We start from the raw sequence: 26,089 nt of genomic DNA, 5'->3' as shown, positions 1-26,089 counted from the left end.
CATGCCCGTAGGTGGACACTGACGGCTTCACATGGGTCCAGAGACGACAGAGAGGGAGATGGGAGGGGGGGCCGCAGCTAGCTCCTCCAATGCAGCCTCGACAGCAGGGAGCAAGAGGGCAAGCGACGCCCCCTCGGCAAAGTACTCCGCAGCCCCCCCCTGCCTGCCCCACCCAGTAGGACCGCATCCCCCCACATCCACCACCCGCGCCACAGGCTACCCCACATGAGATCCCACAGCCCCCACATCCACCCCTCCCGAATCTCCCATGCCTCCCCCACTGACCTAGCCCCACGGCCCACGGCTCCCCCCTATCAGGGCTCCGAGTTCCCTCCCCCCCCCCCCCCCCACACCATCCCTCGGTCTTCTTTCCCCCCACCACCTCCCCTACCACGCACCCCCCCTCCCGATCTGCCTCCGGCCGGTTCAGGGATTGGAGTTCACCGTCTAGACCTACGGCAAAGCGTACTTGCATGCTCCATAGTTTCTCCTCCTCATCAGCAGCCTCCACACCAAAGAGATGCCTGTTCGGTCAGTCACAAGTTTCCCCACGAGCCTACACCTTGCATCCTGGAATGTGAACAGTCTCCACTACAGTGGGGCACGTGGTTCTAGAAAGTTGATTGTTTGGCAGGAGTTGCAGTCTGCCCTTACCGGACGGATTGACATCTTGCTTCTGCAGGAGCACAAGCTCACTCCCACCCAGGCCCAGCAGGTTGGGAAGGTACTTCCACCCAGCTCGCACACTTACTGGGAGCATGCCATAGATGCCCATGGCAGGAGTGGATGCGTATGCACCTCTATTGGCTCGAGTCTCATCGCCTGTGTACGAGACCACGGGATGATAGTGGCAGGAAGGGTTCTATGGATCAGATTGGATATTGGGGACTCATGTATTGGAGTCCTCAATGTCTTTGCCCCTACAGAGGTTAGGGCATGTAACAGGTTCTGGGTGGAGATTGTAGATGGACTCCCAGAGGCGGACTCCTGGATTGTTGGAGGAGATTTCAACAACCTGGAGGCCCTGGAGGACCAGCAAGGCACAGGCAGAAACTATCAGGGTATGGATGGGGAGGAGCAGGAGGCATGGGAGGTCTTCTTGCTTGCAGTCAGAGCACATGATGCCTGGAAGACCTTGCCTTCCACACGAGGGAGAGGTCGTTGGACTTCTCTTGGGGATACAGGCGGCTAGATGGAGTCCTGTTGGAGCAGTTGGACACGTTTTATGTGGGAGAGGGGAGGCTCTCGTGCAGGCCAAATTGAACAGTTGGCAAGCACCACGTTGTCCCCGATCATTGCCCGGTTCTCCTGACACTTGACCCCCCAGCATCTGCCCTAGACACACGATCCTGTAGGATCCCTGACTCTATCTATAGGAGGGAGGAGGTAACGAGACAGATACAACATATTTGAACCAGAGAGTGGGACAGGAGGGACTGGATAGCAGAGGAGGTTGTGGAGGTCCTAGCCGAGTTGAGCAGAATCTGCCAAGAGGCAGCCATATAGGCCAGACAACCGTGTTGGGAGGAGGAGAGAGCACTCCGGTGGGACCTTGTAGCCACGTAGAGATTATTGCAAGAGGCACCAGAGGATCCCACCCTCCACGCATAGGAGGTGCGCGCACGAGTAGCCATTGCTGGCCTAGAGGACAGGCACTTGGAGTTCTCTTTCCACACCTTAGCAGCATTCTGGGTGCGGAAGGGGGACACAATGTGTAGGGAGTTCTTCCAGGTGCACCAGCCCCGCACCGCAGGAGAGCAGATACGCAGCCTTCGGGATCAGTATGGGAGGACCCGTTCTAGACCAAATGAGGTGATGGAGATTGCCACTGACTATTACACGCGCCTTTTCGAGCAAGAGACATCTTCAGCTAGAGGACACAGATGTAGACAGCAGGTATGGGATCACATCTCGTCCCTCGTCACAGAGGCAATGGGATGCTCCCTCCTAGCCCCCTTCAAAGAGAAGGAACTAGAGGAGGCTTTCCATACACAGGATGGGCAGAAATGCCCGGGAGAGGATGGCCTCTCTTAAGGCCTTCTTAACTACCTACTGGGAAGTGGTGAAGGACCCCCTAGTGATGGCTTTCCAGGAGATTTTCACTTCAGGACAGATGCCAGGGAGTCTCTCGGCATGCCTTATTAGTCTTCTTCCCAAACGGGGAGATCGGTTGGAGCTCTCCTAATGGAGACCGATCACCTTATTATCAGTGGCCTATAAGGCACTGGCAAAGATGATTGGTAGACGACTATGCCCCGTGCTTCTAGATATCATCCATGACACATAGGAAGGCTTTGTCCAGGATAGGAGTATCCTAGACAATGTATTTATCTTCTTTGAGGCGACAAAGTGGGCTTAGCACAGTGGGCACAGATTGGCAATACTACTCTTGGATTTCAAGAAAGCTTATGACAGGGTGGACTGGGATTTCCTAGAGGGCACCATGGTGAGGCTAGGATTTCCCTAGGCTTGGATTTGTGGGGTCTCGGGCTTGTATAGATCAGCCACCAACAGGGTTCTCATAGGTGGAAGGCAAGGGGAGGAGTTTCGGCTCGAGAGATCGGTTCGAGAGGGCTACCTCCGCCCCATACCTGTTCCTACTCTTTGCAGAGGCGATGTCTCACTTCCTCAGGTCATGTGTGAGCGGATTATGCGGCCTCCGACTTCCAGTGTGAGAGGGGACCGAGGACTCAGAGTACGCAGATGATACAACCCTCTACATAGAGGACGATAAGTTGATACTGGAGAGAGTGAGGCTGGCTCTTGACGTGCTCTGCTTTGCAGCGGGAGAGAAAATCAACTGGCGAAAGTCGGTTGGTTTCCTCACAAACCTGACTCTAGCACGGAGTGAGGCGTCCACCTGGGATTTAAATAGGTGAGCAGAGGGTAGACCGTCCGATACCTAGGGTTCTAGGTGGGACTCGATATCACTCCTGCCCAGCAGTTTCTTTCTGTCCTTGATTCTATTCGGAGGAAACTGACCTACTGGAGTATGGTTCGCCTCTCACTAACCGGACGAGCCCTGGTGGTTAACTAGGTCCTCCTAACGATGGCCTGGTACATCGCCTCGTGTTGGTGCTTCTCCTCATCGTACATAGTGCAGCTTCGCCGCCTAGTGCGGAATTTCCTTTAGTCAGGGTCTAATGGTTCTAGGGATTCTAGGGCCAAGGTGGTGTGGGTGACCATCATACGACATAAGTTAGAGGGAGGGCTTGGGATCATAGACCTAGAGTATCAGAGTATGGCCCTCTTGGGCAAGCTAGTTGTCCGCGGTCTCACACCAGGCAGGTAGACTTGGAAGGTCTTATTGCACGAGGGCCTTTAGGATTGTAGACCGAGGCTTGGCGGTGAGTGGAGGCCGTCCCTAATATGGATCTTCACGTCAGCCCAAATCACCCTCTCACATTACCTTTCCTTTGCAGCTTACTCCGCGTGTGGTAGGGCCTCTGTAAGGCCCTAATCCAGAGCCACCCAGGCTGCCAAGAGGAAATAGACCGTCAGTCGGTAATCTGGAACCCCCAGGTCAAAGATCGGGAAGGGGCAGAGATAGGTGAGCGCCCCCACATCCAGTGGGCTAGGTGGGAGGCCGGCCCGGCTCATACTATCAGGACATGGCGGGAGGTGTACAGGAAGGTGGACGAGGAGGTGTTGCAGCGAGTATCAGGTGCCAGAGAGGAGTGGAGTTGAGGAGAAGAGAGAGAGACGCAGCAATACCTCCGGAGTGGCTTGCTCCCCCGATACGAGAGCCGATAGAGCCCGAGGAGGTGACAGCTAGGTTTTCACCAGCTGGCATCCCCCTTTAGGTGGCACGTAGAGTGGGTGGCGCCCCACAGGGGACTTTCTTCGCCGTTCAGAAGTGGGGACGTCTGGCCCTTGACAAAGGACAGCAAGATGAGGGGATTGCCACCCTTTCGTGGAGGAGGATTCGGGTGGTGAGCCTTCAGGGAAAGACATGGCGATTGGACCCCTATGTTCTCTGGAAGGAGCTCAGGGAGTGGCGCCTTTGGATTTGGGAGGGCAGACCACTTGATCAGCTGGAGTGGGATCTAGGAGAGTGGCTATGGCTGGCCTCTGCGGTCGCCAAGAAGCCACCCAGGTTCCTAGAGTACACTGCCAGGATTGACAGACATGTATTGATACAGGAGGATATGGACTGGGCGTCTCACGTAGCAGGCACTGGGCGGAGCACAGCATCACGGAGCCCTTCTGATGGACCTTCTGGCGCCGCCTATGGGATAGCTGGAGGCCGAGGAGGGTGTCGTATTTTTTATGGCTGGTGGCACATGGAGGCTTGGCGGTGGGAAGTTGGCTTGCCCAGATGCAAAAAGAGGGAGGTTATAAGCGCTACACACAACATCCTTTGGAAACCCCAAAGCACTATCTTTGGTCATGTGAGGAGGCGTAGCTCGTGTGGAGAGGAGCATGCCGCATCCTTCGCTGTATAGCACCCAGCCTTGGGTGTATCTCATAGGGAGCTTTCTGTTGGCAGGCAATCAGCCAGGGCCGTCGCCTTTTGTATGAGGCCAGGATGTAGGACATGATATTCATGATCGAGGTAGGGTCGTGCGCACTGGCCGGTCTGGGGGCTCTACCCATCCGCCAAGTACTGGAGCCCACAGTAAACCGCTTAGAGGTATGGGGGGTCATAGGGAGTCTTACTGGATGGCATATATGGGAGGCGCGGTGTTAGGAGGCTTTCGGTGGGGGAGAAACTACTATTTTTCTTGAAAAAAAATAGTACAGCCACATATAATCAGCCACATTTTAGTTGAAAAAAAAAAAGAATCTACTATTTTTCTCTCCTTTGCTTGTTTGACACAGGTCCGGGATCCACATTGCTGTGTTTGCTGTTGCCAGGTGTCTTTTGGGGCTGCCTTGTTGCATTTTGGGGTCTGTCAGCATACAACACACTCTCCAGCTCATTATCTTTGTATCAGTGCTTGGGACATGAGATTTCAAGGTTCAATGTTCATTCACTGCATAGTGTGTTTGTTGCATAAGTGTTTTATTATTCAGATTCATTCATTTCAGATCATTGTGTACATTGTCTTTGAGTTCCCCTAACCCTAACTATGTTCTATTATCAGTTTGTGCTTAGTCGTACAATTGTATTTTTGTTTCTGTGTGGGGCATTTCTTTACATGGTATCAAAGCTAGGTACTCTCTAAAAGAAACTAGGCCTTTGATCTGAAAGCTCTCTGCAGAAGTAGGAACAATAGGAGGGCAAGATGACTTTGAATATTACATCATCGCTTCAATCTCTCGAGCCAAATCCATCGAGAAACTAGGAGTGGGTATCATAGTTGGTCTGTAAGTTTTTGACATGGCCGGAGAGACATCGCATTACTATGGAGTCGAAAGACCCTATGATATTCATAAGCCAAGTATGATCTCATTCTTATGTATCAGACTCAACAACAACTTGAAGGTAAATCCGAGTTTTCCCCTTTAGATTTGGTGCACCATTCTAATGATTTTGTAGGAGGGACAGAAGCTCCACAAGGGACTAGCCATCCTGTCGTGGAAATGGACATGGAGTACAAACCATTCATCTCTCTATCTCTCTCATCTACATCCACACCATTCACTTTTCTACTTCTCTCATCTATGTCATTAATATCTCTACTCTCATTTACTCCCATGCCAAGTATGCAGTTTCATACTCCTTAATCTTTTGATTCCACTTCCTCTTTGACCCAAGTTTTTAGTGATTCTCATGAAGAAGAGACCATGATATCAAGATATTGGTTCATTAGTCCTGAAGAAGATAGACTTTTGTTTTTCAACTCTAAGAAATGTGAAGAGTGCAAAGGTTAATTCCTCCACCTGCAAGTTTTCTCTCTTCTTTTCCTTTAGTTTCTTCATCTCAAGGTCATTTTGAAGTAGGTGAATCATCTCTTTCTTCATTTCAGTTCAATGCATTTATTGGACAAAAGGACATATCCATTAAGTGTATCTCATTGTTAGAGAGTCATCTCCCGAACAAGCAGGCATCACATGGCTGGCAGTCGGCCAAGTGCCATGTGGCATGCAATCAGACTGCATCAGTCGGTTGCATTAATTGCAGCCGACCTGCATTATTTTGGACATTATTTTCAGCCTATTTATAGGCTGTCTCTCCAGCAGCCTCTCTTAGTTGTGTCCTGCAGATTTCAGGCTGCAGACCATTGAGATTGCTCTCAGGGCTGACGGAGACCGAGATCTTCGAGTTGGAGACATATGCAGATGTTCTCTCTGCACCCCTGTATAATTCTGTATCCTTATACAGCATTCTTCATTGCAGATTTTCTGCATTTCATTGTATCTTTCTCTCTTCCCTCTTTGTTCACTCTTTGTCTTGGTCATTCGATTCCGCATTGCTTCACTCTAGCATGGTATTAGAGCATTGATGGACTAGGTGGACCCATCTGAAGAGGAGTTTTCAGCATGACACAAGGCTGTGGTTTTAGCGTTCAAGTGCGAGCAGGTGGACTGTGCATCAGAACAATGCTGAGGTGAGTGTGGGCGTGCGAGAAAGGAGAAGATTTGGTGAAGCTGTTGCTGGTTTCTGCTATTAGAGAAGGAAGAAGGCTACGTTGTGGGCCTTCAAGTGCAGATTTTACCTTTTCATTGCCTTTGGCGGGTAAAGAAGGAGCGGGACGAGCGAACCATAGCCCTAGCAGGCTATATTTTCACAGTCTGAGGGGCTGCCCTTTGTGTTTTGTGCAAGCATTGTAGGTGAAGATGTCTTCTGAGGCTGAGATAGAGTTTCAAGCAATCATGGACCGGAAGGTGTCCGTCTTACCGGCTCTTCCATTAGATCAAAAGCTCAATGGCGAGAATTACCGTATCTGGCAGGTCATGATGCTTACCATTCTGGAGTCCTATGATTGGGGGAGCTTGTTACGGAGGCTATTCATCGTCCTTCGCAAGATGAGTCGAGACTCTTTTCCAATGATAAGGTGGAGTTGGCAAAGGCTCAGGTACATTGGGATAAACTCAATGCTTGCATTCGCTCGTTTTTATTTCTCTCATGTACTACAACAGTTATCTCTCATATTGAGCATTTGACGGTGGCCTAAGAGATATGGCTGGAGCTTGATCAGATGTACACAATCGGATGACTGTCATGAAGTGAGTTTCTTTGGAAGTACAGATGTGGACCATGAGTGTTAACAAGTCATCTTCTATGCAGGAGCATATCAACAAGTTGAGGCAGCTTCAGATGCAGGTTCAAAACACAAGGTGGTCACTTCTAAAGACATGGCGATAACTCTTCCTTCACAGTTACTGTCTCGTTTCAGTGGTTTTTATTCCACCTTGATTGCTTCAGGGTGGTCTGAGACTCTTCCATGGGAAGAGTTGGTTCCTATGGTCTTGGACCAAGAGGAGCAACTAAAAGGAACCAATGATTCGAAATCTAAGACCTTGGAGGGTCAGGCCTCTTAGAAGAAGGGAAAGGACCAAAAGAAAGAGGACAAAGACAAAGAGTCTACTTGTCACATTTGTAGCAAAACAGGTCATTGGAAGAAGGATTGCCCCGACAAGGAGAAGAAGGAGAAGGAGAAAAAGGAGAAATCTTCAAAGGATTCCAGAGCGGTGGTTGCTCCCTCATCAGCTACTTTCCTCCACTTGGAGGTGGTTGAGGACTCGAACCTGTGACAGATTCTGATGCTGCATTGATGGCCCCATACACTCGGGAATGGATTGTTGACAGTGGTGACTCCCAGCACACAACTCCTTCAGCAGGTGTTGCTCATTTGCAGTCTTCACATGGCCAGATTCTCATGTGACAGTTCGTCTATTCCCATACAGGGACGGGGCAACATGTATCTTGTTCCAGATGGACGTGGTGGTGCCCATACATTCGAGGTACTTTATGCGTCTGCTTTGGGGTATCATCTTCTTTTGGTACACAAGATTTATGCCCTTAGCCTTTTGGTCAAATTTGATGTGGATTCTTTTCGGATTCTTGATCAAGGATCGAGATAGGTTCCTTCTTTGGGTTATGAGGAGAATGGAGTCTACAAGTTGCCATCTTCTTCTGCCTTGACTTCTCTTCTTCTTACCTCACAGACTCAATCCAAGCTTTGGCATGCTCGGTTTGGCCACCTCAATTATGATTACCTTTGGAAGGCATCAAAGAGCTAGCTTGTTCAAGGTTCGTCGAATATTGTGGTGAGCCAGTAGCCTTGTGCATCCTGCATTCGTGGAAAGTAGATTCGTGATGTTGTTCCCAACAAGGCTTCAAGGCGGTCTTCAGCACCCTTGGAGCTTGTTTCTACTGATCTTTGTGGACCGATGAGGACGGAGTTCCTTAGAGGGAGTTTGTATTTCATGCTAATTGTGGATGATTACAATAGGATGCCATGGGCTTATTTCTTGAAGCTGAAGTCGGAGGCTTTCTCCAACTAAGGATTGGTTGCTCTTTGAGAAGAACTGATTGGCGGGCTGGAAGTTGAGACTTTACAATTGGATAAGGGCGGAGAATTTGTTTCTAATGAGTTTGCTCATTTTTGTGCAGATCGTGGTATTCACCAGGAGTTTGCCAATACAAATACCCCTCAGGAGAATGGCATCTTGGAGTGGAAGAATCACAATGTGATCGAGATGGCCTGTACCATGATGGAGCATCGTCAGACACTCTATGGGCTGAGGCTGTGACATCCTTAATTGTTCCCCTACTTCCGCTGTTGTTAGCTTGACTCCATATGAGGCGTACTTTGAGTCCAAGCCAAATGTTTCTTATTTCAGAATTTTGGGGTGTGATGCCTATGTTCACATCCCGAAGACATAGCGTGACAAATTTGAAGCGGCTTCCAAAAGCTAGGTGTTTGTGGGTATAGCTTGCAATTTCAAGGCTACCGATTGTATGATCCTGTTAAGCGGGATGTCTATATGATCCGTGATGTTTGTTTCGTGGAAGTTTCAGTCTTTGAGGGGGGTAAGGAACACCTTGTTCTTGGAGATCCTGGTGATAGCTGGGCCCTGGTGACTGTTCCTTTGGAGCTTGTGCCTTTTGAGGAATCTTTTTTGGATGAGGAGCTTAGTCCCCAGCCATCGGATTCACAGATTGCTCCCTTGCCGTCGGTGGACCTTCTACAAAATTCAATAGATGGAGAGGGATAAGCCGAGATCCGGCCTCCTCCTCGTTGGGCTTGTGACACTGTTCGTGATGTCGAGATTGAGGGGGTCCCTGAGGAGTGGCAGTCGCAGGATGGTCCGCAGCGTTCTTGGAGGAACCAAGTATACCCCACTACTGAGCTTGTTTATAATAATTACTGTTTGATGACTTATGTCATGTAGGATTGAGAGGCTTTACAACATGATCATTGGCGGAAAGCGATGGAGAAGGAGTTGGAGTTGATTGAGAGGAATGGCACTTCGTATCTCGTGCCGAAGCCTCGTCATAAGAAGATCATTGGAGTCAAATGGGTCTTCAAGACCAAGTATCATAGTGATGGCACATTGGACAAGCATAAGGCCCGCCTTGTTGCTAAAGGTTTTGCACAATACCCAAGCATTGATTTCCATGATACTTTTGCCCCTACAGCTCAGATAGTGTTGGGTATTTGACTCACGCCTCACTTACGCCTATGCTCATATGGGAGTGTCTGGGATCAGTAGGATACTGGGCACTTTTTACTCTCGGTAGGAGAGGTTTTTTCCCCTAGACTTATAGTCTTATTTTCGTATGTGCTTATGTGCTTATGTTTCACACTTATGGGTACTTACCGTGTGTCGGGTGTGAACACCCCTTACAACCCTAAGGTTTAAGGGTTGTACTTTGTACTTTCAGGCTACACTCTTTCAGTCTATTGGATTGGGTGTCGTACTTCACTCTGTCTCTCTCACTCTCACACTGTCTACTGCACTCTCAGCTGCATCTCGATCCTATCACCATCCTTACATTTGGTATCAGAGCTCAGCTCTGAGCTCACTACCTGCCTGCAGTCTGCAGCCCACGCCAATTCTGCCCCAGCCGACAGTTCAGCCCAGCGCGCAGCTCGTCTGCCTACTCCTGTTCGTCAGGTCTACTCGTCCTGCTCGACAGCTCCTGTTCGTCAGGTCCACCCGTCCTGCTTGTCAGCTCCACCGGCCTATTTGTCAGCTCGCCACAGTGACTGGGTCACCTCCATCGCTTGCCCCATCATTGACTCTCACATAATCGTGTCCGCCTCCCGCGACAAGTCCCTGGTGGTCTGGTTCCTCACGCCTGGGCGCATCGTCGACGTTGTAGCGCCACGTCATTTGCGTGCGAGTTGACTGTCCTCCTTGTCCACGTAAAACGCCCACCTGACTGCCCCATGCGACCTGACATTTGACCGTCTGCCCAGTCCATGTCAGCTACGCTACCCACTCGACTGCTCCGTCTGCCAGCGACTAGACTATCGTCCGCCCTGACCACGTCAGGTATTTTTTTTTAAAACAAAAAAAAATATCACTTTATTCCAGAATAAATTTTTGGCAGAGGAGGTTCATACGCAGCAGGCACAGCAAACAGGATACAAGTGTGGGACAAATTCGTTGCAAATTTCTAGGCACATTCATAAGAAATTTTGGGGCTTTTATGTATTTTGAGGACAATTGCATATGAACTGCTGTTACAGTCACAGAAAGACTGTTTTGAATAATTTTTTTGGCAAAAATTTTGGGGATTTTGATATTACAGTGTTGCTGAGCACTGTTTGCACCTTGGGAAGCATGCATTAAAAGACAGTTTTTGACAGAGTACGCCTTTGCACATTAATTGCAGAAGTGTGCTTGCTGCAATTTCTGGAATTTTGCAGATTTCCAGTCCTTACTGCTTTGGCATTGCTCATTTGTCTTTGGAAATTTGTCAATTTGTCATCATGGCAAATCAGGGAGGTGATGTATTTACGTATGTATCCAAGGAAGACAGATTGGACGGAAACAATTATTCGCTATGGTCATTCATGATGAAGAATGTATTAGTGGCCAAGAATTTATGGGATTATGTTAGTGGAGAGGAAACTCGACCGGGAGTTGTAGCTCCTATTACTCCTCCTCCTCAAGGAGCACGTGGACAACGGGGACCTCAGCCCGCTCCACCTCAGCCACTTCCTCCAAGAACTGTAGCTCAAAAAGCTTGGGATACATGTGATGCACAAGCCTTGTCGCTGATTGCTCTGGCAGTTCAGCGGTCCATCATCCCTCACATTCGTTCAACATCTTCTTCACGAGATGCATGGTTGACTTTGGAGCATATGTTTGCAGGAAAGAATGAGACTCGGATCTCTTTCTTGAAGAAAGAGTTAGAGACTTTGAAGATGAATGAGGGTGATTCTATGCAGGATCACTTGAATAAGATTCAGGACTTGAGGGAGCAGATCATGAATGTAGATGAGTACTTTTCGGATGCACAGTTGATATTCACCACCTTGAATTCCTTACCTCCTTCATACTTGTCTTTTTATACTGCATTGAACCTCACCATGAGGATTGCTGAGCACCCACTCACTTTTATTCAGCTGGTTAGTTTGCTTCTAGAGGAGGAGCAAACAAGGAAAAATAGTGGTGTGGATGCTATAGTCTCTGAGCAGGCTTTTGTGGCAAGACAGAAAGGCAAAAATAGCAAGGTGAAAAATGCTCCACAGAGTTCTGGCACTTCGGGCACATCGCAAAATCAGACACAAGGGGGGACGCAAGCTAAAAAAGGGAAATGTCATTATTGTAAGAAGCCAGGCCACTATATCACTGAGTGCAGGAAGCGCATTGCCAAAGAGAAGAAGAAGGAATCAGGAATGTCTGTTTCTACTACTCCTTCCACTGCTAGTGAGTCCGCGTCCTTTGTTGTGGATAGGGACTATTGTTTTTTCACTTGCAGTTATGACATCTCTTGGGCCGATAGAGCACTTAGCTCTACAGAGGATGCTGACACTTGGTTCTTTGACAGTGGTGCTTCTAGACATATTACATCTCGCAGAGATCTGTTTGCTTCAGTTAGTGCACCTCCCGTTGGGAAATCTATACAGTGTGCCAATAATGCATCATACCCTGTTCGTGGTATTGGGGAGATTCAGCTCACAGCCATTGATGGCTCTATTCTCCGCCTGCAAGATGCTTTGTTTGTGCCTGGAATCAAGAAGAATTTGCTTTCTATTTCTTCTTTGGCACGTTGTGGTTTGCAGGTCACATTTGATGATGATTGTTGCATGGTTAGAGATAAAGAATGCATGACTTTGGTCTTGACAAGATCTTTGTGTCATGGTTTATATGAGTTGGATGCTCTTTCAGTAGATCAGTCGGCATACTTGACATCCACTCTTACTCTTGCTATGATACAGGCGGAGTTATGGCATGCTCGTTTGGGGCATGTAAACTTTGGCAGCTTGATGCTTTTGCAGCGTACTCAGATGCTGGATGGCTTACCTCTCTTGGAGAGACCTCTTGAGCACTTATGCAAGGGATGCATTTTGGGGAAAATGCATCGTTTCTCATTTCCCCGTGATGTTGCTTTCAAAGCAACAACCAGATTGCAGTTGGTGCATTCAGATGTTTGTGGGCCTATGCAAACAATGTCATTGGGTAGTTGTTACTATTTTGTGACATTCATTGATGACTTTACACGTTTTTGCTGGGTCTACTGTTTGAAAAAGAAGTCACAAGTGTATGATGCATTTTTGGCTTTCAGTGCACTTGTTGAAAATCAATCTGGATGCAAAATTAAGACTCTTCGTTCAGACCGAGAGGGGGAATACATGTCCTCTATGCTGAATTCTTTTTTGAAGCAGAAAGGCATAGTCCATCAGTAAACTACTGCCTATACTCCACAGCAGAATGGGGTAGCAGAGAGGAAGAATTGGTTACTCATGGAGATGGCCGGATGTATGCTGAAGGCAAAGAGCTTGCCTCATAGTTTTTGGATGGAAGCAATCATGTGTGCTTGCCATATTTTGAACAGATGCCCTACCAAAGCCTTGAAGACCATCACATCTTTTGAGGCTTGGAACAGCCGTAAACCTTCTGTTGGTCACTTTCGTACCTTTGGGTGGCTTGTCTATGCCCATATTCCACAGGTACTTAGAAAAAAGTTGGACAACAAGGATGTTAAGTGCATTTTTATGGGATATAGCAATGAGAGCAAAGGCTACAGACTCTATGATCCCGTTACAAAGAAGGTTTTTGTCAGCAGGGATGTTGTTTTTGATGAAAAATCAGAATTATCCTTGGCTGGTTTGGACACATATCAGGCTGCCCGTGATGTTTTTGAAGGGCTGCTGCCCATTACTTTTGGTGATTCAGCTGGAGCTTTAGAAAATGAACCTAATGTTCAGCCAGCTGCTCCTATGGAAAGTGCAGAAATTCAGCCATTGGCTGATCGGAATATTCAGCATAATGCTGAAACTGAAATTCAGCAAGAGCTTGCACACACTTAGGAAGCTAGATAGTTACCTAGATGGTATTTGCAGACTATGCAAGATAGTCCTTTGGATGCACCCATGGCTGGTCGTACTAGAAGGCAAACTCGTTTGCATGATTCAGCACATACCATGGAGTTTGTTATGGCAGCAAGTACTTTTGATAATGAAGAGCCTGAATGTTTTGAGGATGCACAACACAGTGTGCATTCGATGGTAGCAATGCAAGCTGAATTAGATTCTATTACTAAGAATCAAACTTGGGATTTGGTGTCCTTGCCATTTGGGAAGAAAGCCATTGGAACGAAATGGGTCTACAAACTGAAAAGGAAAGCAGATGGATCCATTGATAAATACAAGGTACGGCTTGTAGCTAAAGGTTACGCACAGAAAAAGGGCATTGACTATGAGGAGACATTTGCTCCTACTTCCCGTATGACGACCATCAGGTCTATGATTGCTTTGGCTGCACATTATGGTTGGACAGTGCATCAACTAGATATCAAGACTGCATTTTTACATGGGGAACTTCAGGAGGAAGTTTATGTATAGCAGCCCATTGGTTTTGTAGTTGAAGGCTCAGAACATTTGGTATGCAAGCTCAAAAAGGCACTATATGGTTTGAAACAAGCTCCTAGAGCTTGATATGCAAAAATAGATGCTTTCTTGCTTGGTCAGGGGTTTCTAAACAACTCATCTGAGTCTACCCTTTACGTATGTAAAGAAGAGGGATCTATGCTGATTATATGTCTTTATGTTGATGACCTTTTGCTCACTGGAACACATGCTGATCAGATTTCAGCATTCAAACAAAATTTGCAGCAAACTTTTGACATGTCTGACTTGGGAGTTTTGCATTACTACTTGGGCATCCAGTTCATACATGATGCTCGAGGTATTGGGCTATCACAGTCAAGGTATATTGGGCAGCTTCTTGAGAAGTTTGGCTTACAGGATTGCAAGCCAGTTTGTACCCCCATGGAACCTGGACTGAAACTGTCATTACATGATGACAGTGATTTGTTTGATATACATACATATGCTCTTGCAGTTGGATGTCTTATCTACCTATGCAACACTAGGCCGGACATATAGTTTGCAGTTTCAGCTTTGAGCAGGTATATGCATCAGCCACGTATGTCACATTGGCAAGCTGTCAAGCGTGTTTTTCGTTACTTGCAGGGTACTCGATCTCTTGGGTTGCTTTATGCCAAGGGGGAACCACTACAGTTACATGCTTACAGTGATTCTGATTGGGTTGGTGATTATGATACACGTCACTCCACTAGTGGCAATTGTTTCTTTCTTGGCTCTTCTTGCATTTCTTGGCTTAGCAAGAAACAATCCACTGTTGCCACATCGTCATGTGAAGCTGAATACAAGGCAGCTTTTACTACCACAGTTGAATGCGTATGGCTTAGACGCTTGCTAGCTGATCTGGATGTATCTGTTATGGAGCCTACTCCTTTGTTCACTAACAGTCAGAGTGCCATTGCAGTGGCACAGAACCCAATGTTTCATGCCCGCACGAAACACATTGAGATCCATTATCACTTTGTCAGAGAAAGGCTACATGCAGGTGATATCAGCCTTGTCTACTGTCCTACTACCAGTAATGTGGCAGACATCTTCACCAAAGCTCTTCCTCGTGATAAATTTGAAGCATTTCGCGATGCTTTAAATTTGATATCCTTTGGTGGCGGATGATCCTTGTACTCTTGATCACTCTTCACTCCAGGGGGGTTTATTGGGTATTTGACTCACGCCTCACTTACACCTATGCTCATATGGGAGTGTCGGTGATCAGTAGGACACTGGGGCACTTTTTACTCTCGGTAGGAGAGGTTTTTTCCCCCAGACTTATGGTCTTATTTTCGTATGTGCTTATGTGCTTATGTTTCACACTTATGGGCACTTACCATGTGTCAGGTGTGAACACCCCTTACAACCCTAAGGTTTAAGGGTTATACTTTGTACTTTCAGGCTACACTCTTTCAGTCTATTAGTTTGGGTGTCGTGCTTCACTCTGTCTCTCTCACTCTCACACTGTCTACTGCACTCTCAACTGCATCTCGATCCTATCACCATCCTTACAGATAGCCATTATTCGCGTAGTCCTTGCCTTGGCTAGCCACAGGAGATGGCCAGTTTATCAGTTCGATGTGAAGTCTGCCTTCTTGAATGGAGAGTTGAAGGAGGAGATCTATATTGAGCAACCTCTAGACTTTGATTCCTTTGATGGTAAAGTGTGCAGGTTGCGGAAGGCTCTCTATGGCATTAAGCAAGCTCCCCGTGCTTGGAATGAGAAGATTGACTCATTCCTCTGCGAGAAATTAGAGTATTGGCGTTTCAAAGCCGACCCCTAGCTGTATGTACACACCTCAGGTGGAGGTTGTGCGTTGTTTGTCCTTTATGTGGACGACTTGATTGTGACAGGTGACTATACTTAGATGGTTGAGTAGACGAAGGCAGCACTTCATGAGAAGTTTGAGGTGACGGACATAGGACTTCTTCACTTCTTTCTAGGTCATGAGATCTATTAGACTTCGAGAGGGATCTTTCTTTCCCAGCAGCAGTATGTAGAGAAACTCTTGGCTACTTGTGAGATGGAGGGATACAAGTCTCTTACGACTCCTATGGACTCGAATTGGAAGGCTACAGCTTATTCCGATTCTCCCTTGGCGGATGCTATCCGTTATAGGCACTTGGTTGGTTCCTTGAATTGGCTTTTTAATACTCGTGTTGACTTATGTTATACAGTAGGTGTGCTGGCCGGGCTCATGAGTGAACCCAAGATGGTGCATTGGCAGTCTGCTTGGAGGATTTTGCGGTTCCTACGAGGAACTCTTGATTTTGGGATCTACTATCCTGCTGGTACAGGTGCTATGGACTTGGTCCTTACAGGTTGGAGTGATTCCGACTGTTGGGCTGGTGATGTGGATCATCAGAGGTCTACCACAGGTTATTGTTTTACCTTGGGTGCTAGTACTGTGTCATGGAGCAGCAAGAAGCAACCTACGGTTTCCCTCTCTTCGACTGAGGCGGAGTACCGGGCCACGTCTTCTACTACATGTGAGATAGAGTGGCTTCGCAATCTTCTGGAGGAGCTTGGCTGCCCGTAGACAGAGGTCCTACTGTTCTACAGTGCAACAACGAGAGTTGCATTGCCTTGGCCAGGAATCTTGTGTTTCATGCTCGAATGAAGCATATTGAGATTCAATACCATTTCATTCGGGAGAAGATTTTGGATGCGACCATTTCCTGGTCTATTGCAAGACAAAGGACAACCTTGCAACTTTGTTTACCAGGGCACTTCCCTAGGCTTTACTTTGACAGCACTCCAGATCCCTTAGCCTTCTGTTGTGTCTAGGATCTGAGAGGGGGTGTTAGAGAGTCATCTCCCAGACAGGCAGCAAGCGCCATGTGGTAGGCAGTCGGCTAGCTGCCATGTGGCATGCAGTCGGACTGCATCAGTCGGCCAGCAGTTGGCTGCATTAATTGCAGCTGACCTGCATTATTTTGGCCATTATCTTCAGCCTATTTATAGGCTTTGTCTCCAGCAGCCTCTGTCAGTTGTGTCCCACAGATTTCAGGCTGCAAACCATGGAGATTGTCCTTGGGGCTGATAGAGACTGAGATCTTCGAGGTGGAGACATACGTAGATATTCTCTTTGCATCTGCGTATAATTGTGCATCCTTATACAGCATTCATCAGTGCAGATTTTCTGCATTTCACTCGCTCTCTCTCTCTGTTCACTCTGTCTTGGTCATTCGCTTCCACATTGCTTCACTCTAACACTCATATGTCTTCACACACCATAGTGGAGGTCCTTCACCCTTGGGCATAGCCTTTAGGATCTCTTCTTATCCTTAGCTAGATGGTGTATCCATGATGGAAGCTCGTCCTCCCTTTCCACACTTTTGGGTTTCTCATGGCTTGGGATACCCTCCGAGCCATTCCCAAGTGTGGATCAGTTGGTACCATAGTTTGCCTCCATGGCATTACCTAGTGGGCCTTTTGGTCATTTTGTTGGTAACTTGATCATCACACCTTGGATGCAGCATGTTGGCGTACACTTTCACATTACTAGAGAGCAGGTTGAGCTAGGTACTATTTGCCTAGAGTTTGTGCCTTCATTAGACAACTTTACAGACATATTGACCAAGGCACTCAATTGGTCTACAACAGGCCAAAATGACCTATGAGACCATGAGTTACAATCATGTCTATGATAGTACAATTGTCTAGGAAAAACATGTATGTAGCACAAAGCAAAATAAGAAAGGAAATTAACTATAGCTATGTGTAAAACACAGAGCTCTATCTAGTAACAATGAGCTCCAAATGGTACAGTCTCATGTGGGTATGGAGGGTCTAGCTCTAGCCCAAGCAATAATCCCTTGTATTTGCCTATGAAGGTGTTGTCGGTGTCTGTGCCAAGGCCTAGGACGTCTAGATCGGCTAAGCTGAACGGCTCGATCAATCAGTACTCCTCTGTGTGTGGACTGTGGCGGTGAGAGAGGCTCTCGTGTGGACTGTGGCTGTAACTATATTGAAGTCTTCTGAGTCTCCTTTGCAAAGAAGTCTGTGAGCTGCCTCTGTGAAGGGCCTCGATGTCCTGGGGCAGCTATACTCCTGAGGCGCATGTCACAAAACCATTGTATCTCAAGAAGAAAGAGGCCAAGGCATTGCTGATCGGTAAAATCCATGACTCTGGATAGTGGTACAAATCCGTCTCTAAAGAGACAGTGGAAACAACCACGGACCTCATAATACGCTGGGCAGCGGCAAATATAATGCTCCTCTGTCTCTGGTTCTAATTGGCATACGTGGCATATGCGCTTCTTTGGTGGGATGGATCTATATCTGCCAGCCTCAATCTCTAGCTGATGTGAGAAGGTACACAACTGGCCAATAGTACATCTGATCCCATGGGAAAGGTGGGTGTCCATGTATCTCGGGCCGAACAATAAATCCATCATCTGTAGTATGAAGGAAATGCACACTGTAGAAAGCCATCTTTGTCCCTAGTTCCTGCCTTGGCATCAACCATGTCCGCTTGATATCCAATTGGGTAAGATCCATCCTGATGATCTTGTAGATCTCTAACCTACTCAGATCAAGAGATGGTGCATCAAGGGAGTACTGGAAGGGGGGTAACTTGTCCATGCTAAAGCCATGCAGCTCAAACCAGGCCGACATCTGTCCATACCGACACGAAGTATCACCCTCTCTGGCAAGCTGTTTGGAGGACTCAAGGGCCAACCGTGCATATCTGTGTCTGGGTAAGTCCAATAGGCTATGTATGTATGCGTCTGATCGGGTGAGGGCCTCTACCACAATCGGAGTAGCTGCTAGCTTGGCTTTGATGATCTGATGTGGCACTGAGGCCTTACATCTGATCATCCTGGATATCATGGACACTAGAGGTTTCTCCATCGACCTCCATCCGTCATAAGTGTGCCTTGATCTGCTACGGTGGTCAAGACTAGGCCCCCATATCTGTGCTCCATAAAGTAGTGTGGATGTGACCAGTGTATTGAAGAGCCATAGCTTGGTATGGGGTTCTTGGAATTGCACCTGTGAGCACATCCTCTCCAAACCACCTAGTATCCGCGAGTCAGTCTAGTGTTTGCTACCTCTCGCATAGAAAAGGTGGGCCCTTTGAATAAGACTCCTAGGTATGTATAAGAATCCACATACTCCAGCTCCTCAGATCCATATGTGAATTTAGGTGCTGATCTCCTGACCCACTGTGGTGTAGTATTAAATACCATCACCCTGGTTTTACCAAGGTTCACTGAAAGGCCACTGTCCAAAGTATAGGAGTGTAGTGCATCCAAGTGTCTCTATAGACCCTCTGGAGAGTCAACTATCAATACAATGTCATCTGCATACACTAGGAGAGGTATCCAAGTGCTAGCTAGTGGAGCTCCTCTATCTCCCTCCTGTGAAATGTAGTCAACAATCCTATCAATGTACATGCCAAATAAGGCCAGAGAGAGGGGGCATCCTTGCTTCACCCCAATGGTGGAGTAAATAGGTGCCAAAAGGCCCTCAAGTGTCCGGACTCTGCCCACAACTCTCTCATACAGTGCCAAAATATCCCAACTAAGCTCTTTCGGTACTCCCATGGTATGCGATCTATTTATCAGCCTATCTCTCGGTACTGTGTCAAAGGCTTTGCGGAAGTCCACAAAGCACCAGTAGGTTCGTCGGCCATGGGCCCTTCCCTCCTCAATGATTGCTCTGAGTGTGAGGATGTGATCCAATGTGGAGAAGCCTCTCCTAAAGCTAGCCTGTCCCTGGGCTCTAAGACCCCACATCTCTGTCCACCTACTTAACTCATGCTCAAGGATGGAAGCATATAACTTAGCCAATGTATGCCCAACCATGATAGTCCGATAGTTACTGGGTAGAGTAGGGTCCCCTGACTTGAGGATAGGCACAATAGTGTTCGTGCTCCAACAGCTTGCTAGTAGGCCTTCACACATGGCTTTGTTAAACATGTAAGCTAGGAATCCTGCCACCAAATCTCTAGTATGGATCAAGTGCTCGGCTACTAATCCATCGTGATCTTGTGCCTTTTCTCAACTAAGTCTGTTAATGGCCTCTCGGACCCTACTTTCTGTAAAGAAAGTGGTGGTCTCTCGACAAGGCTCAAGTGGATCACGAAGAGGTAGCTGACCCTCCACAGTATAAAGACTAGCTGCATACTCCTCCCAGACAGCGGTGGACGTAATAGGTGTGGTTGGGCAATGCTCTCTGAAAAGCCTCCAAGCCTCTCTAGAGTCATGGCTCAAGAATAACTCAAATAGGTCTTGCTCCAGTTGGGCCAAAAACGTTCTCTTCTTCCACCATGTGAGGCGTCTAAAGAGTATCTGTGCCTGTTTGTGGGTAGTGGACCCCAATGCTATCTCTCTCTGTAGCCGTGCTCTGGTCTCACGGCACTCATCATCATACTAGCTATTCCGAGGTATCATCCCTGTGGAGGCTCTTTGTATGGGTCGTGAGTATGGGAAAGCTACACCTGCAGCGATGTGTAGGGCCTCACTGAACTGCTGAGTCAGCTCCTGTAATGGAACGTTGGGGTTTGTATCATGTAACAATCTAAGGATCTCTACCTCATAGGCATCCTCTCTCTCTCTCTCTGGGAAAGAGGTATCTTGGGTGACGGTAAGCTGCATGATGGGTCTGTGTGTCAGTGAATTGAAGAAGGTCAATGGTGAATGATAGGTAGGCATGATCCACTGCAACTCCGAGAAGGCATGGGGATACTAAGAGGTCCTGGATGTGAGATATCAGTATCGGTGGGGCAATAACATAGTCTACTATGTTGGCACCATGTCGGTGAGGATAACATGTGAAGGCACCAGATAGGGGGTATCTAGCTAGGCCATTAAGAATGGCCAACCTGTGTGCTGTGCCCATCTCCACAAGGTATGTGACATTAATGTGACATTAAAAGTGATATTTAATGTCACATTAAGGTCATAAATATGGAATGTGACATTAAAAGTGACATTTAATGCCACATTAAGGTAAATCTAGGGGAACATGCACGAGAATGACCGTCCGGGCTCTTGGACGCTCGAATGGGGTTAAGGGGAGCCTAGAGAGTTAGAGAGTCCAGGAATAGTAGGACTCCAGGAAGTTGACGGCTGGCAAAGGAATCCGTGTAGAGGGCCAGCACTTATCTAGGCGTGGTTGGGAGGAGAAGTACTCGTGCTTTTTCATTTTTTTTTTTCTGATCTGACTCTCCGTCATCCATCATTGGTATCAGAGCCTATGGTTCAACGTCTCGGATCGTTAATTGTTCATCTATTATCAGAAATCCGTCAGGTTGTCAGTCGCCAGTCAGGCCGTCAGTCTTTTGTAAAGTCGCGTGAGTACCAGGCGATGGGCCGTGAAGAAAAACGAAAGGGAGAAGCGCCACGTCACATCGGGTGAGTACCAGGCGCCGTGAAAACGTGACGGGCCGTGAAGGAAAACAAAAGGGAGAAGCGCCACGTCACATTAATGTGACACCCTACGTTACGGGCAGAGAAAAGATAAAACGTGGGGTTGCGTGGAACCAGACCAGACGTGGGGTCGTGAGAAAACGTGACTCTGTCACGATTGCTGTTGACGGGTAACTGCGACTGCTCCTGAGACGGATATGACTGGGATTGTTGTGAGAGGGACAGAAGAATGTCATATACGACTGAAGTCAGGAAATTGAATTTCCAGCATGATTACTTCACTGTTCTAATCTGGGAAGATACAATCTGTTTCTTACTCTTCGAGTTTCTTTCCAAATCAACAGTCACTGCCTGCCATTAAAAATCAGGGAAGTATTTTACTTGTATGCAAATTTCTTATTTTTGCTTTCCAATTCCAGTGTATTAATGGCAGAAAAAGGGAAAGAAAGGGTAATGGAAAGTTCTAGTTCCGGGGATCAACCTATGGTAGATCCCCATGAACCAGACATACAAGAAGAACAATGGGAAGAATTTTTTGCTACGCGAGAGCAATTTGATGATCTTACTGCTCGTGTGCAAACTCAGGGGGTTCAAATGGAATTTTTAACCCAAACACTTACTGAAATAAAATCTCAATTAACTTTATTATTGGAAAGAGATAAAAATAAGATAGAAATCTCGGATGTCCCATCTTCATCGAAAGATTTAGATGTGACTATGCGAGATCCTAAGGAACCCCAAACTTACCATAAATTGAGGGATAATCCAGTTCTAAAGGATATGAAACCACCTCAATTTTACGGGGAGGAAAAAGATAGGAATAAAGACACAATCTTTAATTTCCTCCAAAAATGGGAAGATTTACATAAATTAAAAAATACCCCACCACATCTCCAAGCACTGGAGGCTAGTTTGACTTTGGGGCCCAAAGCATATAAGTGGTGGCGAACTTTAAAGGAGGCGAATAAAATACCTGAAACTTGGGCTCAATTTGAATCCGTCTTTTTGAAAGAATTTATTCCTGAAAATGAAATGGAAAGAAATTGGGAAGATTGGGATTATGTCAGACAAAAGGAAAGACCCCTGCTGACATATCTGGAGGAATATCGTGAGATAATCCTCAAACTGGAAGGAATAGATGAATTCCAAAAAACAAGAGGATTCATTAGGGGACTGGATAAAGCCTGTAAAAAGGAAGTAAAACGGAGTTTACCCAAGACGCTGGAAGAGGCAATTAAATTTGTATTAATTTATGAAGATAGTATGCGTCCAGGTACACTCACTAGTCTCACTAATATGGAGCCCAAGTCTAAGGAATTGGAAACCTCAAAATTTGTGGACAAATTTAAAAAAAAAATGCCATTTTTAAAGGGTAAAAGACAACCTTTTGAAAAGAAACCATATATGAGGCCAAAGTTAAGTCCTGATGACTTTGATAAGGCCAAAAAAGAAAAGTTGTGTTTTAATTGCCTATCCCCTAACCACGCTGCTTGGAATTGCCCTCAAAAGAAAAAGGGGGAAGACAAAGGAAATGATAAGGACAAGGGCAAGGGAAAAGAAAAACAAATCCATGTAGTGCAGACCTTAGAATTAAAGGGCCATGAAAAGTATAAATCTTTAGAGGTCTTGCACATGGATGTACAACATAAGTGTTGTATGTCAACTTCTATGTGGCAGCCTACTTTTGGGCCACATGATTTACTTAGAGTACATGGATTGATAGCTGGAAAAAGGGTTAGAGTCATGATTGATGACTCTGCCACACATAATTTTATAAATTATGCACTTGTCAAAAAATTGAAACTTCCCTAACAAAACAGTGAGCATCAATATGTTGTTCGTATGATGCAAGGCCAAGACAATAAAATATGGGATACAATGGTATCTAATTTGGAAATCGAGATTCAAGGATATAAAGATAAGCTTGATTTCCAAATAATGAACATGGAAAGAGCTGATATTGCTCTAGGGAGGGAGTGGCTATGGGGATTGGAACCATCCTTAAAACGTAGCTATCACCATAATACACTGGAATTTGAAAGGGATGGTAAGACTTTTGTCATTCAAGGTGAACATGAAGTATCTGATAATCCTTTGCTGTGTTCTACTGAAGTTCAGAAGCTGATAAAGAAGGAAGTTTGTGAGGTATATATGCTATGGTCTCTTCCTGTACAGAATACTTTTACTTTCTGTAATATAAAGCAACATTTTTCTTATGTTTGTGAGTTGAATGTTAATAATGAATTGAATAGTTTGTTAGATGATTTTAAAGACGTGTTTCCTTCTGATTTACCAAGTGGCCTTCCACCAGATAGGGGTGATATAAATCACCCAATTGATATAAATAAGGATACACACCCAATTTCAAAACCACCGTATAGGTTAAGTGAAACACAACATCAAGAAGTTGAAAGAAAAATTAAGGATTACCTGGATAAAGGGTTTATTCAACCCAGTAATTCACCTTGGGCTTCACCAATTTTATTGGTAAAGAAAAAAGATGGTTCTATGCGACTTTGTGTTGACTATAGAGCACTTAATAAAATAACGGTGAAGAATAAATTTCCTATGCCCAGAATGGAAGATCTTTTTGATCAATTACAAGGGGCAAAATTCTTCACAAAGATAGACTTAAGATCAGGCTATCACCAAATAAGAATTAAGGCACAAGATGTTTCCAAGACGGCATTTCGTACTAGATACGGGCATTACGATTTTTTGCTGATGCCTTTTGGCCTCACTAATGCTCCAGCTACCTTTATGAAGCTGATGAATAGTGTTTTACGACCCTATCTAGGACATTTTGTAGTAGTCTTTTTGGATGATATCTTGATCTTTAGTAAATCAAGAGAAGAACATTTGGAACACTTACAATTAATATTCCAACTGTTAAGAACACATTCCCTTCATGCGAAGAAAACTAAATGTGAATTCTTTGCACAAGAGGTCAAATATCTAGGGCATATTATCTCGAAAGAGGGAATCAACATGGATCCAGAAAAAGTAAGGGCAATTATTGAATGGCCACCTCCAAGGAACCTGGAAGAGCTGCAGATCTTCCTAGGTTTATTTGGATTTTATCGTAGATTCATTCGAGATTATGCCAAAATAGCTGTTCCAATGTCAGACCAACTTAAAGGGAAAGGGAAAAGTTTTAATTGGGGAATAGACCAAAATGAAAGTTTTCAAAAACTTAAGGTAGCTATTGCTACAGCTCCAGTATTATTAATAGTGGATCCCAATAAACCATTTGTGGTTGAAGCTGATGCCAGTGATAAGGCAATAGGCGCGGTCTTATTACAAGAAGGTCGACCAGTTGCTTTTGAAAGCAAGAAATTAGATCGTGCAAAATAGAATTATTCTGTTTATGAGAGGGAGCTGTATGCAATAGTACATGCAATGAAGAAATGGAGGCACTATTTGTATGGTGCCAAACTTTTGATTTTATCGGATCATGAAAGCATTAAGTGGCTTAATGATCAACCAAATTTATACGGGCGTAAAGCCAGATGCGCCGAACTCCTCCAAGAGTTCGACTATGAGATAAGATATCGAAAAGGAAAGTATAATATAGTAGCTGATGCACTCAGCAGAATGCCCATCATTAATGAATTGAGTTTTACTTAGTTCACTTCCAATTTGCTTGAATCTTTAAAAGGGAAATGCCAGGTTGATCTAGCATATTCCAATATATGGGAAGCAATAAAAAATGGGGATCCAAAGGGAAGTGCTTCTACTGAGGAAGGAATATTTGAGGATGTTCAACAAGGAAATGAAGCATCAGGGGTTGCTCAAACTGGATTCAAGTGGAAGAATTTTACCATTGATAATGGTTATTTACTCTACAAGGGTAGGGTATGTGTCCCGAAAGATATAGAAATAAGGTGCCAGATACTCTTTGAGTGTCATGATACCCCTAGTGCGGGACATCCAGGAGTTAATAAGACTTATATTTTTATTAAAAGGCAGTTCTATTGGCCTGGAATGAATAAGGACGTCCTTGACTATGTGGTCAAATGTAATAAATGCCAGGTTAATAAAGCTGAAAAATTAAAAATGGGAGGACTTCTCCATCCATTAGAAATTCCTTCGGGAAAATGGGAGAGTATCTCCATGGACTTTATTGTTGCTCTACCTAGAACACAGAGGGGGCACGACTCTGTGTGGGTGATTGTGGATAGGTTAACCAAAATGGCTAGGTTTATTCCAACTTCAACTGATGTTAAAACACCAGAATTGGCTAGATTGTTCGTAGAGAACATATACCGATTGTATGGCCTTCCGGCAAATATAGTTTCTGATTGGGATAGAAAATTTGATAGCCATTTTTGGCGTGCGGTATTTAGGAAATTGGATACTAAACTTAGCATGAGTACGGCGGATCACCCGCAAACAGATGGGCAAACTGAAAGGGTTAACCAAATTCTTGAAGATATGCTTAGGGCATATGTAAGTAAAAGGCAAACTAATTGGGAAGAGTATTTGCCGATAGCAGAGTTTGCATATAACAGTGCCAAGCACTCTTCCACTGGATATAGTCCATTTATGTTAATGTATGGGTTTCAGCCCAGAGCTCCTTTTGCAGTAGGACTGCATAAGGAAAAGGTTCAAGCAACTAAAGATTTTTTGGAGGATATGAATAGTATGTTAAAATTTGCTCAAGAAAATATTAAAAAAGCTCAAAATCGAGCTAGAGCATATGCAGATCCTCACCGAAGAGACATCTCCTTTGAAGAAGGAGAATTGGTCTATCTTAAAGTGCCTGA

General features: G+C 45.8%; 1 protein-coding gene and 2 pseudogenes across 2 annotated transcripts in view; all 3 read right to left on the bottom strand.

Annotated features, from left to right (window-relative positions):
- The window catches only part of SGR2 (shoot gravitropism 2 (SGR2)), a 279,626-nt gene that overhangs the window by 8,389 nt on the left and 245,148 nt on the right, over positions 1-26,089 (bottom strand). The gene's annotated exons all lie outside the window — the stretch shown is intronic.
- On the bottom strand, positions 17,910-18,564 carry LOC148032016 (uncharacterized; annotated as a pseudogene).
- Positions 19,150-20,793, bottom strand: LOC148032015 (uncharacterized; annotated as a pseudogene).

The sequence above is a fragment of the Lygodium microphyllum genome, chromosome 8, assembly GCF_053477565.2.
Source record: "Lygodium microphyllum isolate KBCC chromosome 8, Lygodium_microphyllum_v1.1.10, whole genome shotgun sequence".
Lineage (NCBI taxonomy): Eukaryota > Viridiplantae > Streptophyta > Polypodiopsida > Schizaeales > Lygodiaceae > Lygodium > Lygodium microphyllum.
This window is presented reverse-complemented; position numbering and strand designations above follow the sequence as displayed.